This window comes from Phoca vitulina, unplaced genomic scaffold (genome assembly GCF_004348235.1).
Source record: "Phoca vitulina isolate PV1807 unplaced genomic scaffold, GSC_HSeal_1.0 scaffold11, whole genome shotgun sequence".
Taxonomy (NCBI): Eukaryota; Metazoa; Chordata; class Mammalia; order Carnivora; family Phocidae; genus Phoca; species Phoca vitulina.
This window is the reverse complement of record NW_022589714.1, coordinates 41074358-41090714: the sequence shown is the minus strand read 5'-3', so window position 1 is coordinate 41090714 and position 16357 is coordinate 41074358. Positions and strand designations below refer to the sequence as shown.

At 50.7% G+C, this 16357-nt stretch overlaps 1 pseudogene; it reads right to left on the bottom strand.

Annotated features, from left to right (window-relative positions):
- Positions 1–6665: 6665 nt before the first annotated feature.
- On the bottom strand, positions 6666–13225 carry LOC116635799 (annotated as a pseudogene).
- Positions 13226–16357: the final 3132 nt, after the last annotated feature.

Sequence of the window (16357 nt, the reverse complement as noted above, 5' to 3'; positions counted from 1 at the left end):
ATGGAACAGAAGAGAGAGCCCAGAAATGGACCCTCAACTCTATGGTCAACTAATCTTCGACAAAACAGGAAAGAGTATCCAATGGACAAAAGACAGTTTCTTCAACAAGTGGTATTGGGAAAATTGGACAGCCACACGTAGAAGAACGAAACTGGACCACTTTCTTACACCATAAACAAAGATCGACTCAAAATGGATGAAAGACCTAAATGTGAGACAGGAATCCATCAAAATCCTAGAGGAGAATGCAGGCAGCAACCTCTTTGACCTTGGCCGTAGCAACTTCTTGCTAGACAGGTCTCTAAAGGCAAGAGAAACAAAAGCAAAAAATGAACAATTGGGACTTCATAAAAAGCTCTGGGGGAAAAATTAAAAAAAAAAAAAGAAAATGCAAGCCCAAAAAAAAAAAAAAAAAAAAAAAAGCTCTGGGGGGCGCCTGGGTGGCTCAGTCGGTTGGGTGTCTGCCTTCGGCTTGGGTCATGATCCCGGGGTCCTGGGATCGAGCCTCACGTCTGGCTCCCCGCTTAAGTGGGGAGCCTCCTTCTCCCTCGCTCTCTGCCCCCCCACTTGTGTGCTCACTCTTTTGCTCTGCTCTCTCTCTCAAATAAATAAATAAAATCTTTAAAAAGATAAAAAGCTTTTGTACAGCAAAGGAAACAATCGACAAAACTAAAAGGCAAGCTACAGAATGGGAGAAGATACTTGCAAATGTCTTATCAGATAAAGGGCTAGTATCAATCTCATCATGAGAAGGTGTGCGGGGCAGGGTATTTTATATTTGTTTGGTCAGGCAACCCTGACAACAATCCCACCAGTTAGGTGACCTTATCCCCATTCTACCCAGGAGGCCGTTCATCCATCTGTATCTCAAACAGCTGGAAATTGAGCTGTGTGTGTAGACACGGAGAAATAGACAGACTGATTGTTCTTCTCTCCAGTCTATTGATTAACATACTCCTGCTCCCTGACCACAGCTTGCCTGGCTGGCTTACGTGGAAAGTGGCGGGGTGGGGGAGGGGGGCGTTGGGTGGTGGGGGCATGTCACACTGCCACCCAGCTGCAGGAAGGGGACAGATGGGGCAGGGCCTCCGGGTCAGCTGGAAGCCAGCATCCAAACATCACTAGGCCCTTGTGGCTTCTTCTCGTTCCTGCTTGGCTTCTGTCCCCCACCCCCTCTCTCGCTGTACGCCGGCTTTCTCCACGTTACTGATCACAGACAGCCAACTTTCACACTTCCAGAGAAAGACGGAAACCAGAATTCCCGGAGGAATTCCTTGAATCCCTGACCCACTCCTGGACCAGCCAACTGTGGCCCGCAGCAGGGCCCTGAGAGAACCTGGAGGCTCCCTCGGGAAGCATTTTGAATAGTGTAGACAAAGTCCCCAGAAGAAGCAAGGGATGTTTCCAGGCCAATTTCAGAGATGTCCACGCACATCTATTTCTGATGACATATAGACCCTACCATGAACTCTTGATCACCCTTCTTTGCACAAATTAAAGAATGTGATGGTCACATGTGACATGCAATTCGCTTGAGAAGACCAATCTCCACCACTTGTTGACCCCTTGACCCCTGCAATTCACTTACCCTTTCCGAGCCTGAGCTTCCCTGACTGTAAGTGGGGATAATATCTGCCCCCAGGGTTGCGGCAACCATCTAATAAGGCCGCTGTGATTTTGAAAGTGCTAGCAGGGGGCAGGCCCCCAGGAACTCTCAGCTGAGTCGGAGTCTCTCTCTTAATGAAACAGGGCTGGAGGCGGGGCTAAAGAGGAAAAGGGACCTGGGGAGCACTGACAATGTTCTGTTTCTTTTTTTTTTTTTTTTTTTAAAGATTTTATTTATTTATTTGAGAGAGAGAGAGAGAATGAGAGAGAGAGAGAGAGAGAGCACAAGAGGGGGGAGGGTCAGAGGGAGAAGCAGACTCCCTGCTGAGCAGGGAGCCCGATGTGGGACTCGATCCCGGGACTCCAGGATCATGACCTGAGCCGAAGGCAGTCGCTTAACCAACTGAGCCACCCAGGCGCCCAACAATGTTCTGTTTCTTGACCGGAGCTCCCCTTCCAAGGTCTGTTGAAGTCAGCGAGCTGTGTACTCACGAACTGTGCACCTTTCTGTATGCACATTGTACTTCCATTCATGTCTTATAAAGTCACCATTGGAGCAGAAGGAAGAGAAGAAAGGAGACAGGACACCTGCCCTAGGAGAAGCCCCCAAATGAAGGAGGGAGGTGGTCCCTGCTCAGGGAGTTCCCAGCTAATGGGGACCTGGCAGGCTCACCTGTGATACCACTGTCCCCAGCAGGATAGAAGCAGAGATGCCCTCACATGAGATAAGGACCAGAGTGTATTCTGTGCATAGTCATGTGTTGATTGTAATACATTTACTTATTTTTCACAACACAGGAGTTTATTGTGAAAGTAAATTAAACAAACAAACATACAGTATGGCTAGTGGTGGCAAAGGCAAACTGGTAGCTTAAGGCAAGTTTTAATGGAGATGAGTTTAGAAAAGATGATTCCATGATGGAATTTTTTAAAATATAGACTATGGAAAAATATCAAACTATATCAATGACTTAATAAAAGTTTTCAAAGCCTGCACTCATGGAGAAAAAGGACTCCTCATCTTAATGCCGGCATTAAGCAGTGGTGTGCTAAATGATAGGAAAAATCGAGTATTTATAGAAGGATGGCAATATGAACATTTAATAACATTTGATCTTTTTTTTAAAGATTTTTATTTATTTATTTAACAGAGAGAGAGAGAGAGAGCACAAGTAGGCAGAGTGGCAGACAGAGGGAGAGGGAGAAGCAGGCTCTCCGCCAAGCAAGGAGCCCGATGTGGGGCTCGATCCCAGGATCCTGAGATCATGACCTGAGCCAAAGGCAGCCGCTTAACCGACTGAGCCACCCATGCACCCCTAATAACATTTTATCTTAATTTCTGGTGGAATGAAAGCCCCTAGCTGGAAGCAATAGAGGAAAATGTACCATCATCATCATGTTATTAAAAAATTAAGTGCAGGGATGCCTGGGTGGCTCAGTCAGTTAAGCGTCTGCCTTTGGCCCAAGTCATGATCCCAGGGTCCTGGGATCGAGTCCCACATCGGGCTCCCTGCTCAGCAGGGAGTCTGCTTCTCCCTCTGCCTGTAGCTGCCCCTGCTCATGCTCTCTCTCTCTCTCTCTGATAAATAAATAAATAAATAAAATTAAGTGCAGAAGTCAAAAACCAAAGAGCTCTGGGGTAAAGTAATCTTAAAACACCACTTTGAGGACCACTTAAAAGGTCATTCCCTCAGGGGAAATGAGGGCCCCAAGTATGTAAACATGTGAGTTGCACAACACCAAGTACCAACCAAATCCACTGACAGTCCTTAGTTACACAAGATCAGCATAATCTTTTATGATGTGCTGTTGTTTATAATAATTTAAACACACTCTTTACCATGCATGACTTTAAATATGTAAAAATATTTTTATTCTGAGATACAGATTCTGTTTATGAATTATAAGACCTATACACAATGAAAGGCACACCTCCCTCATCAATCAGATACGTACATACGTGTGTGTGTTTTAAATGGGATGACCTTGGGGCACCTGGGTGGCTCAGTCGTTAAGCGTCTGCCTTTGGCTCAGGTCATGATCCCAGGGTCCTGGGATTGATCCCCACATCGGGCTCCCTGCTCGGCGGGGAGCCTGCTTCTCCCTCTCCCACTCGCCCTGCTTGTGTTCCCTCTCTCACTGCCTCTCTCTCTCTGTCAAATAAGTAAATAAAAAAAAAAAAAAAAGAAAAAAAAATCTTAAATGGAATGACCTTATTTACCCAAAGAATACAAACATAGTGATCCAAAGGGGCATCTGCACCCCAATGTTTATAGCGCAATGTCCACAATAGCCAAACTATGGAAAGAGCCTAGATGTTCATTGACAGATGAATGAATAAAGAAGATGTGGTATATATAGAGAGAGAATGGAATATTACCCAGCCATCAAAAAATAATGAAATCTTGGGCACTTGAGTGGCTCAGATGGTTAGGCGTCTGCCTTCAGCTCAGGTCATGATCCCAGGGTCCTGGGATCGAGTCCTGAATCGGGCTCCCTGCTCCTTGGGAGCCTGCTTCTCCCTCTGCTTCTCTCTCTCTCTCTCTGTCTCTCATGAATAAATAAATAAAATATTTTAAAAAAATAATGAAATCTTATCATTTGCAATGACATGGATGGAACTAGAGGGTATTATGCTAAGCGAAATAAGTCAGTCAGAGAAAGACATGTATCATATGAGGGATTCTTAATCTCAGGAAACAAACTGAGGACTGCGGGAGTGGTGGGGGTGGGAGGTATGGGGTGGCTGGGTGATAGACGTTGGGGAGGGTATGTGCTATGGTGAGTACTGTGAATTGTGTAAGACTGATGAATCACAGACCTGTACCTCTGAAACAAATAATACATTATATGTTAAAAAAAAAAAAAGAAGAAGAAGATAGTAGGAAGGGAAAAATGAAGGGGGGAAAATCGGAGGGGGAGACGAACCATGAGAGAATATGGACTCTGAGAAACAAACTGAGGGTTTTAGAGGGGAAGGGGGTGGGAGGATGGGTTAGCCTGGTGATGGGTATTAAAGAGGGCACGTATTGAATGGAGCACTGGATGTTATACACAATGAATCATGGAACACTACATCAAAAACTAATGATGTAATGTACGGTGATTAACACAACATAATAAAATTAAATTAAAAAATAAAATAGTCTTAAACTAATTCATCTCAAAAGGTTCTATTAATAGTCCTTTTGGAAAATACCATATATATAACCTGTGAGTTTTTTTCCAGAACAATTAATGAAGAAAATATACCTCTGCACAGATGAACATTTTCTCTCTAATCTTTCATCACCCAGTATTGTTTTTACAAAAGCAAACATAATAAAATACACATAAAAGCAGCTACCTTAAATATGATTTTAATACAATATTACTGTGATAGCTGATTCATCAATATCTCCAGTTATTTTCTAAAGGTTTATTTATTTATTAGAGAAAGAGAGAGAATGCACACACACACACACACACACAAGTGTGGTGGAGGGGATGGTGCAGAAGCAGAGGGAGAGAGAATCTTAAGCAGACTCTGCGCTGAGCATGGAGTCCAACTCGGGGCTCAATCTTACTAACCCGAGATCATGACCTGAGCCCAAATCAAGAGTCGGATGCTTAGCCACCTGACCCACCCAGGCACCCCTTCAATATCTCCAATTTAATATGCTGTTTTATACATGAAGAAGCTTCATTATCCCTTTTCTTATTGACTTAAAATAATCCCTGAATAAAACAGAAGCCAGCCTGGGACTTCTTTAGGCATTTCACTAGACTACTACCATCTACGGAGAATATCTCCACACAAACTCGTGATCACAGAACAGAATGTAAAACAGATCTGGGACAGATTAGAATTAAAACAATTAGAAATTTTTATGTTTAAGGGGGAAAGAAAAAGAAGCCGATTATCAACATTTAAAAGGATGCTGCAAGGGACGCCTGGGTGGCTCAGTCGTTAAGCGTCTGCCTTAGACTCAGATCATGATCCCAGAGTCCTGAGATCGAGTCCAGCGTCAGGCTCCCTGCTTAGTGGGGAGTCTGCTTCTCCCTCTGCCTGCCCCTCTCCCTGCTTGTGCTCTCTGTCTCTGACAAATAAATAAATAAAGTCTTTTAAAAAAGGGGGATACTGCAAGATAGAGTCCAAGATGGCAGAGGAGCAATTCATCTGGTCCCAGGAATTCAGCTGGATAGCTATCAAACCATTCTGAACACCTGCGAACTCAACCAGAGATTGAAGAATAGCTGCAACTCTAAAAGGATACTGCAACTTTAACAACTGTAAACTTTGTGTTCAAAGACTGTGGCAGGGGCGCCTGGGTGGCTCAGTCCCTTAAGCATCTGACTCTTGGTGTTGGCTCAGGCCATGATTTCAAGGTCTTGAGATCAAGCCCCACATTGGGCTCCCCGCTGGGCCAGGAGCCTGCTTAAGATTCTCTCCCTCCCTCTGCTGACCCCACCTCCCACTCCCACACATGTATTCTCTCTCTCTCTAAAAAAAAATAAAATAAAAATAAAAGGCTGTCGCAGACAGCTCTACACTACTAGGTTTTTAGTTTACAAATAATGCAAACATATCAGCAGTTTTGAAATGCCATAGACTACAAAAACACAGAAACAAACGAATAACCAAGAATGGCTATCTAAAATGAAGCTGTGTAACCGACACAACTAAAATTCCAAAAGAACAACTGATTTTGGGGGGAAGAAACCCTCTGATAAAAATTTTAATTTCTTGACTTGTTTTTAAATGACATAAAATTATAAATTAAAATGGAGGACAAAAAGAGCTTTACAACTGGATAGTTTCAACTCACTAAAATCATGCCAACAAGGTAAGCCTGCATAGAAAAAGAGTTCAGATCACTGGCTGCATGCGTACAAAATTAGAAATGCAGGTATTATAGTGCAAAACCATGGCAGTGTGCGATGTCTCGTTACTAACCAAGGTTGAGGAATAGAGCGCAATACCTCCAGTGACCACAGTTTCTGGTCTCTTAATGACTATTTCTGCCAACTAGAAACAATGTATACGGAAAGATGGGTGGGCACATCTGCTGTGCTGCTAATTAACGAAGTTGAAGGTCATCACCGCCACCTAAATTGGAGCCAGGACTAGGGTCTTGTGGTCTTCTTGTGTCCATTTCCTCCCGAGGGGACCCGTCTTGTCTTCCAATCCACACCTCCTTCTCCAAGCCTCTTCAAAAGCCCGTTGTGCTGATGCACCACCCTGCTGGGCTCGCTGCTCATCAGACCCCAGGCAGCCCCTACCATCCCGTCTCTGGAGGTCAATGCAGCCTTTCCAGATTAACACAGACTCCGTTCAGAATCATGGGAGCCTTCCCATCCACCTTGCCACATCCCCCGAGCTAGGCGTCTGCCTTGTTCTCCCTGCCAGCTGGCCGGAAAACCCTGGAGAGACAGATTGGCTCCTGGGGCCACTAAAGCGATTTCCCAGTAGCCGTCGGGGCAGGCGTTCTGGAAGCATGGCTGGCGCTCCTCATGGGGCCTATCCCTGAAGCCCATGTACTTATTCTCGCATTCGCAGCTAAGCTTCCTGAGGAACTCGTGCTCGAGTTCTCAAACTTGCATCCCTGGTCGGGCACAGGGCGTGGCCCCCTTCCCACCCCGAGGCCACGCCGCTCGGTTCAGGGCTTGCGGGGCACCCTCTGGTCTGCTCCACGCTGACCAACTCAAGTGTAATGTATTTAGTGCGGATGCAGCACAGACACATCACACCCGTGATTTCACGGACACTGAAGCGTAGGAAGGAAGGGTTCCTAAGAGAGGAGGGTCGGGAAGCAGCAGAATGGCAACCTGAAATCCTTGCCTCTCCAGCGCCTGTCCCCTGGGCTGGGCACCTCGGGGAGGGCCAGGGCCCGTAGTTAGCTACCCGAGGGCCCAGGGCCCCAGTGCTGGGGTCTCTAGGGATTAGATTTGTCCTCCTCCTTCCCCTGCCCTGGACCCCTTGGCAAGGGACAATCTGCTAGAGATGAAGTCCAGCCAGGAACCCTAGCCTCCCCCCGTACAACCTAGACCCTGCCCAGGGGTGGTCATGTACATTGGAGCACAGCGTCAGTGGTCCTGCCAAGTGGGGGCTCCCCATCCATGGCTCAGCTTCCTCCCAAACTGACCTCACCCCCTTTTATTCAAACCCCAGCCACCTGCCTGTTCCCCAAAGCTGGAGCCCACAGAGCCACTTTATTTGGGGTGTCCTAGTTCTCAGCCCTGGGAAGCTGGGTTTGGCTGGAGTGAGTGACAAATAGGGGCTCCTCAGCTTCTACGAGATCCAGAGAACCAGAGGGCGTGCCTCCGACCAGGGAGATAGGCAGAGACAGTCTATATAGCAGTGGCCGGCTCCCCTTGTAGTTGCCCATGCCAGACACGGAGTATAGACCCTCAGAAAGGCATCATCTGGGAGCCACAGGGGCCAACTGCTCTCCCAGGGCTGGTGCCTGGGCTGGAACCCCATGAGGCAGTTACTGCACTGACCTGGAGGAAAAGGACTGAGGTGCTCAGCAGGCAAGAACCTGAGCTCTGAACTCAGAGAAGCCTGGGTTCAAATCCCAACCCACCTCTGGCTAGCTGTGTGACATTGGGCAAATCACTTGACCTCTCTGAGCTTCCGTATCTGCAACCCTTTTTTTGGTGGAGGGGATAATGGGACCCACTGCTGCATTCTGCACCATGAATGCAAGTAGAGAAGAGTGGCTCTGGCAGGCGACATAGCACCTACAAGGGGCCTGAGGTAGACGGATGACATGATGGAGCCGTGAGGCTGGACTATGACAGGGAGGCGGGCCTACCAAGGGAGGCAGAGGCTCAACCACCAGAGCTGAGGCCTTGAGGCTTTTTTTTTTTCTTTACCACAGTTAGAAATGTATTTTACACCATCACCTTATACACATACATATAATACATACTGGAAACAAAAGCCTCACTGCCCCATACAAAATTCCAGCCCATGGTACACGTGTGCACCCTAATTCTTCTGTTTTATTTCTTTCTAAAGTGTTTGTTCCAATCAACTAAATTGATTTCTAAAGGGTTGTGAGCTGCAATTTGAGAAACACTGACATACATGGCATTGAGCCCATGGATGCACGCACACACACACACAGCTTTGCACACTCAACTGCCATTCCACACATAAGCGATTTATCACAGGTTTTTGGAGAGCAGGGTGGTGTCTCTTCTTTCCTCCATGTCCCTGATGGTGCAGGCACAGAGGATGCTCACTGCGTATTTGTTCATCAGGAGCAGGGTGGAAGGCTGAGACAGAAGAGGGGCACAGCCCACCACGTCTGGAGGTGGGAGGAACCTGAGGAGAACCCACTGCCCACCATGCCTCTTGCTTTGGCTTCAACCCTTTCCCTGGGCAATTAGAATGGAGACACCCCGCAGGTAAAGGACCAAGTCTTGGGCTTAAGAAAAGGCTGAGTGATCATTTGTGGGAGTGAGGGTAGTACCTGCTCCTGGGACTCTTACCAGGATTTCAGGAGTAAATGCCCAAGGAGATTGCTTTATATACCTTCTGTATGGATGTGGCTTTGTAGGTGTGCTGGCCTTTCCTGCATGAGTCTCCTGTTCTTCCTAGCAAGGCTTTCAAAAGTAGGGATGAAGCTTTTCCTATGAGACTGGGGTCCCCGAGGGCAGGGCTGTGTCTCCCCCCCTCAGACTGGGTCCCTGAGGCAGGGCTGTGTGTCTCCCCTCAGATGGGGCTCCCCGAGGAGAGGAGTTGTGTCCTGATCCTCTGACTGGGGCATGTGAAGGGGGTGGCAATGTGGGCTGGGTCCGGGTCTGTATAGGATTGTTGGGGGCAGAGGAATGGCAGAGACCTCAGGGAAAGACTGCAAATTAACAGCGTGAGCCCCTTAGATTAAGCAGGCTGGGTGGGCTCAGGGGCCCAGTGAGTGACTGTGCTGGTACAAGGCGGCTCTTGAGGCCCCAGGTTCCTTGTGTGGGACACCTGGGGGGAGCAAGGGACTTACTTCAGGTTAAAGATAACTTCAGAGCCTCCCACTGTGGCTTCAGCTTCCCTCTTCCCTACACGTCAGAAGTCCAATCTTAGAGGCTCTCCTGATCCCGGCTCGCTTTGTGTGCAGACCTCCCCCCCCCCCCATCATGCAGAAGGCCTTTCAAAACACTGTCCAGGAGAGGCACCGGACTGGCTCAGTCAGTGGAGCACGCGTCTCTTCATCTCGCGGTCGTGAGGTCAAGCCCCATGTGGGGCGAAGAGATGACTTTAAAAACAAATGCTGGGCGTCTGGGTGGCTCAGCTGGTTAAGCGTCTGCCTTCGGCTCAGGTCATGATCCCGGGGTCCTGGGATCAATTCCCGTCCCAGTCTTCCTCCTCAAGCTCCCTGCTCAGCGGGGGTGTCTGCCTCGCCCGCTCCCTCTGCCCCTCCCCCACCCCTCGTGCTCATGCTCTCTCAAATAAATAAATAACATCTTTACAAACAAACAAAACCACCCAATGCTGTCCATCCCGTTCATTAGTGGGTTGTGAGGTCAGTCTGGCAGACCCCGATGGGGATTCTGTTCTGGACGCTGCCGACCCGCACGGACGAGATCGGAGCGCATGCAGGCCCGGTCACAGGGCTCTGCGGGGCTTCCCGTGGGTGTGCGCGTGCCGCATGCGTGCGCGTGTCCCGGCTCGCCGTGCAAACTGCTGAGAGGACCCCACACGCACGCTGTCCGCATGCGCACGCGCAAACAGCCGTGCACGGGGAGCCCTGCGCCCGCCCCGACGTGCTCACCTCCAGCGTCGGGCTGCGCACGAGCTCCTGCTCCCCCGCAGAGGCTGCTGCGTTTCCACGGGCTCCACGCGCCCACACACGCCTTCCTCTGACCAGGGCGGGAAGGAAGAGCTCCCCGTAATCCTCCTGCCGGCCCTCCCTGCTGTCCCTCCTGCTGCCTTCCTTTCCCCCTCCTTCCCCTCTGCCTCCAAACCATCCTGCCCTCTCCTCTTCTGCCCCTCCCTCCCTGCCCTTCCCCTGCCCATCGGGGCTGCCCCCTCTCAGCCCTTGCTGAACGAGAGCCTGCGACCTCCTCTCAGCCCAGCTGAGACCCGGGAAAGCTCCTATATGTGACTCTATTTCCCAAAGGCAGAAATGCGGACCAGAGGTCTGACTTCACCACAGACATTTGACATCAGGTCAGTCCTAACTGCCCTGTTCATGTGGTCACCCTGTGGGTGTGCCCAGCCTCAGTTTCTCCCTCAGAGAGAGTGGCCCACTTTGGCCATGGGGCTGGGAACTTCTAGAGTCTCCCTCTGGCTCTTAACGGTCTCTCCTTTAAGCCCCCAGGCCCGTCCAGAGGGGCTAGGAAGGTGTTCCTGTGCCCCCATGTCCTCCTGAGACCCTGCTGGGAGGGGGCAGTGGGGAGGGCTGAGCAGGTTTAAATGGGCTGCAGGGAGGAGTTGTGCTGGACTTAGCCACACACAGGTCTCCTTGGGTGAGTGAGTGGAGAGTGCCTGGGTGTGGCGATTGGGTGGCAGGGAGAGGAGTCCCAGGCCTGGGCATATCAAAGGCCAGAGAATCTAATCACCAGGGCCTGGATAAAGAGTAGGAACTGGGACCGGTCCAAAAGTTCCAAACCAAACATTGATGATGGATCCAGGAAGCTCCATGTCTGGAGCTATGGTTGTAGTCCCAGCCCAGATCCTGGCCAATCTAGTTTAGGTTCTGGAGAAGTCGGCCTGTGAGTGGCAGTGCACAGCCTACTAGGGCTTTTCCCTCTACTCAGGGTTCCTTGTGGGGAACATCTGGGCAAGGTAGGGGCTGGGACCCAGGACAGGGAGCTGGGGATGGGTAGCCTCAGTAGGGACCTCCCTCAGCAGGTATGAGCACCTCTCCCCAACAGCTTGACACCTGGAGGGCTTGGCTGCCCATGCCCACTACACAGGGAAACTAAGACCTGGAACAGGAAGGAGAACCCAAAGCCCCAGGAGAGGAAGGATCCAGAGGCCTTGGACACTTCCCAAAGCTACCCCTATTGCTTTCTTGGCTGAACATTCCCTTTTCCAGATTCTGAGGGAGTCTGGAAGGGGTCTGGTTGACCTTCCCCTAAATCCTCCTCACCCTTCATGGTCCACCTCTTTAACGAGCTTTCCCCCATCACCTGCTATTATTGTGACAACCATAACAGAGCTAAACTTGGGCTCTGTGCCAAGCACCCGCTTTATGTGCATTTTCTTATTTAACACACAACTTATGAGGTTAGTGTTATTAGTTTCCCTTAATAGATGAGGAAACGGGTTCAGAGAGGGTGCGTGATCTGCCTGAGGTCACACAGCTTTCGAATGGCAGAGGCGCACGTCCCATGCTCCTGTTTGTGTGACCCTCACTTCCTCAACGGCAAGCTTTGGAGAGTTGAGGCTTTGTCGGGACTCAGCCCATACAATCCGGATTCCGAACCCTGGACCCACTGTGTCCAAAGTTTTCTTGGGAAATCAAGACCACTAGACCTGTACAATTGTGCATCATGCCCCCACCCCAACCCTGATATATCAATACACTGATCTATTCCTCAGGCCCCTTAGTCCCAGGGGGAATGGAGCTCAATAGGAAAGAGGCCAGAACCAACCCACTGGGCCAGAGAGGCAAAGAGCCTCAAAAACACCTGGAACCTCTTCCCCACCCCCACCCAGCCCTATGCCTGATGCCCTCCGCTCTTCCCATCCAGGCTCCTGTTTCCTTCTAAGCCCTCTCCAGACTTGGCTGCCAGACTCTCCCCAGCCCAGGCAGCACCCAGGCAAAAATTAGAGTTGCACCACATTTCTTTCCTTTCTTTTTTTTTTTTTAAGCTTTTATTTATTTATTTGAGAGAGAGAATGAGAGAGAGAGAGAGCATGAGAGGGGGGAGGGTCAGAGGGAGAAGCAGACTCCCCGCTGAGCAGGGAGCCTGATTCGGCACTCGATACTGGGACTCCAGCATCATGACCTGAGCCGAAGGCAGACGCCCAACCAACTGAGCCACCCAGGCGCCTCCCTTCCTTTCCCCAGAGAGTCACAGTCTCCAGGTTCCTTTCTCCTTGCCCCCACACCTTGTCCCAGCCGCACTCCTGGGGCCTTCTCACCCAGACAGGAATTGAGCCAGGTAAAGGAAGGCAACAGAATGACACCCCCAAGGGACCATGCCTCCCTAGCTAAAGGGACAGGCCACAGGGAGAGGGATGGCTGAGGAAACACTCCCATCACTCAGCAGGCACCCGGTGGGGCTAAGGGGCCCCTCCCCCCACAAACACTGCTCATTAACTCAGTCATTATATTAATAATCCCTTAAGAATGAGCATAATGACAACCTCCACCGGCAGCACGAGCCATACTCTCACACGCCTGACCTCCCCAGCCGCTCTCCATAGGCCTCCACAGGGCCATGGGTCAGCAATGTCCGTCCCTGGAGAAACTGGGCCCAGAGAGGTCAAGAGAGGGGGGTCACCTGGTGAGCAAGGCAAGTGGCAGGGAGGCTTCCTGTCAATCATAGCAGGCGGAGTACAGCTTCGAGAAGAGCTAGGCTGAAGGCCCCAGTGATGCAGCCTCATGCTCCATGGTCCATGGAGAACCCCCTCCCGGACCCTTCTTTCTGATGCTCCCAGCCCCCATCTATGCTCTCCCGTCACCTCCATGTTCATGGCAAGAGCTGGTGCCTCTAAATTCCAGGACAGACCCAACGACCAAGAAGCAATGTCACCTGGATGAACGGACAGTTCAGACTTTGAAGTAACAAGCCAAGGACTCTAGTATCAGATGGGGGCCGGGGGTGAGCTCGTTCCTATAGAAAGAGCTGGTGGTTTCAGGCCAGCTCTAAGGTCCCAAGAGCCAGAAGTTGCCAGTGAAGGGAGTGCTAACTTGGGCCACATTAGGAGAAGTATAATGTCTAGAACAAGGAAGATGTTGGGCTGAGGGAAGGGGAGGGTCAAGCCTGGGTAATGCACTCCATTCTGGGTCAAACTAGAGCACAGAGGGGTGGACAGAGGAGTGGATACCTTTCTGGTTATGCCAGAAAGAACCATGTTCTGGTGAAAATATCTGCCATTTACTGAGCACTTACTATGCACCAGCTGCCATGGTTCATGCTGGGCAGACATTCTCTTATTTTGATCCTCACAACGATTTCATGAGAGAGGGACTGTTATTATTCCTCTGTCACTGGTAAGGAAACTGAAGCACAAAGGAGTGTAGTTGTGAGTAAGTAGTGATGCCAAGTTTCAAAGTTCAGCACCCTTGGCAGAGGGACCAGATGGCCATGTGTGGATCTGTGAGCAGAATTAGGCCCTAATGAGAGGCATTTAGGGACATCATAACACTGACAGGAGGGAGGACTTTTGAGATAGCTATCTCCCCCTCCCGGGAAGCATGTGAACAAAAACCTGATAGATATCTCCAAGAATCCTGTCAAAAGGATCCCTGGACGGCTCTTAGCTCAGCTGAACCACGAGATTCTATCCTGGAGTCTGATTCTGCAGATACAGAGCCCCTGGGGCTCCACACAGGCCCTCCGCCCCAGCAGCAGCTCTCCCTTCCCTTCAGCCTCCTTTCTGGAGTCCGGGGGTCCCTCGTTATAAAAACCCCTTCCCCTGTGAGTATGACTCCCCTTTAAGGTATTGCTCAGAGAGCACCCCAGAGCTCAGAGAAGCCCTGACCCAGCCTAAGCCAGCCTCCTGTGAGGCCCAGACACAGGTCAGGGGAGGGCGGCGGGGCCAGGCAGGGTTGGACCGATTCCTGCACAGCCATTGACAGAACAGGAGCCATTCCAAGGCCTTGCAGGAGGAAAGGGGGCAGACCTGAGTGCTCATCAATGGACGAGTGGATCAGGAAAATGTGGCATATGCAATGGAACATTATGCAGCCATAAAAAGGATGCAGTCCTGCCATTTGTGACACCACGGGTAGACCCAGAGGGTATCATGTGAAGTGAAATAAGTCAGACTGAGAAAGACAAATGCCATATGATTTCACTCATAAGTGGAATCTAAAAAAAGTGACTAGGGGCACCTGGGTGGCTCAGTTGTTAAACGTCTGCCTTCGGCTCCGGTCTTGTTCCCGGGGTCCTGGAATTGAGCCCCGCATCGGGCTCCCTGCTCAGTGGGAATCCTGCTTGTGTTCCCTCTCTCGCTGTCAAATAAATAAATAAAGTCTTTTTAAAAAAAATAAAAATAAAAAAGCGAACAAACAAAAAGCAGAATCAGACCTATAAATACAGAGAACACATGGATGGTTGCCAGAGGGGAGCGGTGGGGGGTTGGACAAAATGGGGGAAGGGTTGTGGGAGGTACAGACTTCCAGTTACGGGGTGAGTAAGTCACAGGAGTACCAGGCACAGCATTGGGAGACAGTCAATGATCCTGTAAGAGCAACTGACAGGACAGATGGAAGCTACACTCACGAGCATAGCATCATGTATACACTTGTCAAGTCACTAAGTTGTACACCGGAAACGAATGTAACTTGTGTGTCAACTATACTCAAATTAAAAAAAAAAAATGTAAACAGCAATGTCAAGGGGGAAGGGTGGGGGGCAGGCTCTAGGGGGAGCACATTCACCTGTCCACCAGGCAAGGCCCCGGCTGGGAATTCGGCTGGGAATTGACGAGGATTCCTGAGGTGAAGCACTGGAAATGTGGCCTCTGCAGACACTCCTACAGGCCCAGTCTTCCAGGCCAGAGCACCCGACACGCTCTTCCTGCAGCCCACCGGAGGGAACGAAGCCCCTTCAGGCCAGGTGGGGGCATGGGAAGCCACACACCTGGCATGCAGCCCCTGCTCAAGCCACTCATTACCTTCATGGCCTGAAGCAAGTCACTTTACCTCTCGGCCTGTTTCCTCCTCTGCCCAGCCGTGATAACAATGCAGGCCGGTGAGCCCGAGAGAGATAAACGGTCTACAGGGCCCTCTGGAAAGCCAACTGTGTTTATACCATTGTAGAGTGCTGTTATTACCCAGGGGTGGGCTTGGGGAGGGCCCCTCCTGGTCTGACCTGAAATGTCACTCCTGGACAGGATGCTGGCTCTGGTCCTTTCCTGAGGGCAGCCCAGGGGGTGGGCAGGGCCTGTTTCTAAAGAAGGGAACTGAGCACTCAGCAAACATTCACTGATGTTGGTGATGATCTGTAAAATGATTCCATCAGGACACCACACCCTGACCTCAGCAGGGCAGGCTCCCCGACGGGAGCAGTGGTCGCCCTCCTGGGCATCCCTCCCAGCCTCCACTTCCCGCCTGGAAAGCTGTCCACTCACACCCCGCCTGCCCCGCCAGAGGAAAATTCCTGTAGTTGATCTCGTGGGTCAGAGGCGATGACCTGGGGGAGGGGAGCAGGAAGGCTGGCAGCCACACTGGGCTGGGAGCCAATTCCTGGGCTAAGTCTTCTGGACCCCCAGGCTCCGCAAACACATGCATGGAAGCCACCAGGACTTGGCTACCCCAGAGGAGGAGGCTAGCTGCTCCTCGCCCTGGTCAGCAGGGGCGCAGCAGGAGGCCTGGGGTCTCAGGGACTGGAGAGCGGTGGCTTCCAGTGGTTTCTCCCTCTGGAACAGCTGGGTTGTTCACACAGCCTGCCCGCTGTCTCCTTCCCAACGTGGTGTGTTCATCATCTCATTGGCTACTTCTCACAACCAGCTCCGTGTTTTCTAGGTGCAAAAGCCGAGGCCCGCTGGGGGTGACCAGTTGCTCAAGAGAACAGAGATCATAGCCGAGTCAGAACCACAACCTGGTCTCTTGACGCAAGCATGGCTCCCCCACAGCAGCGACCGTCAGGAGGA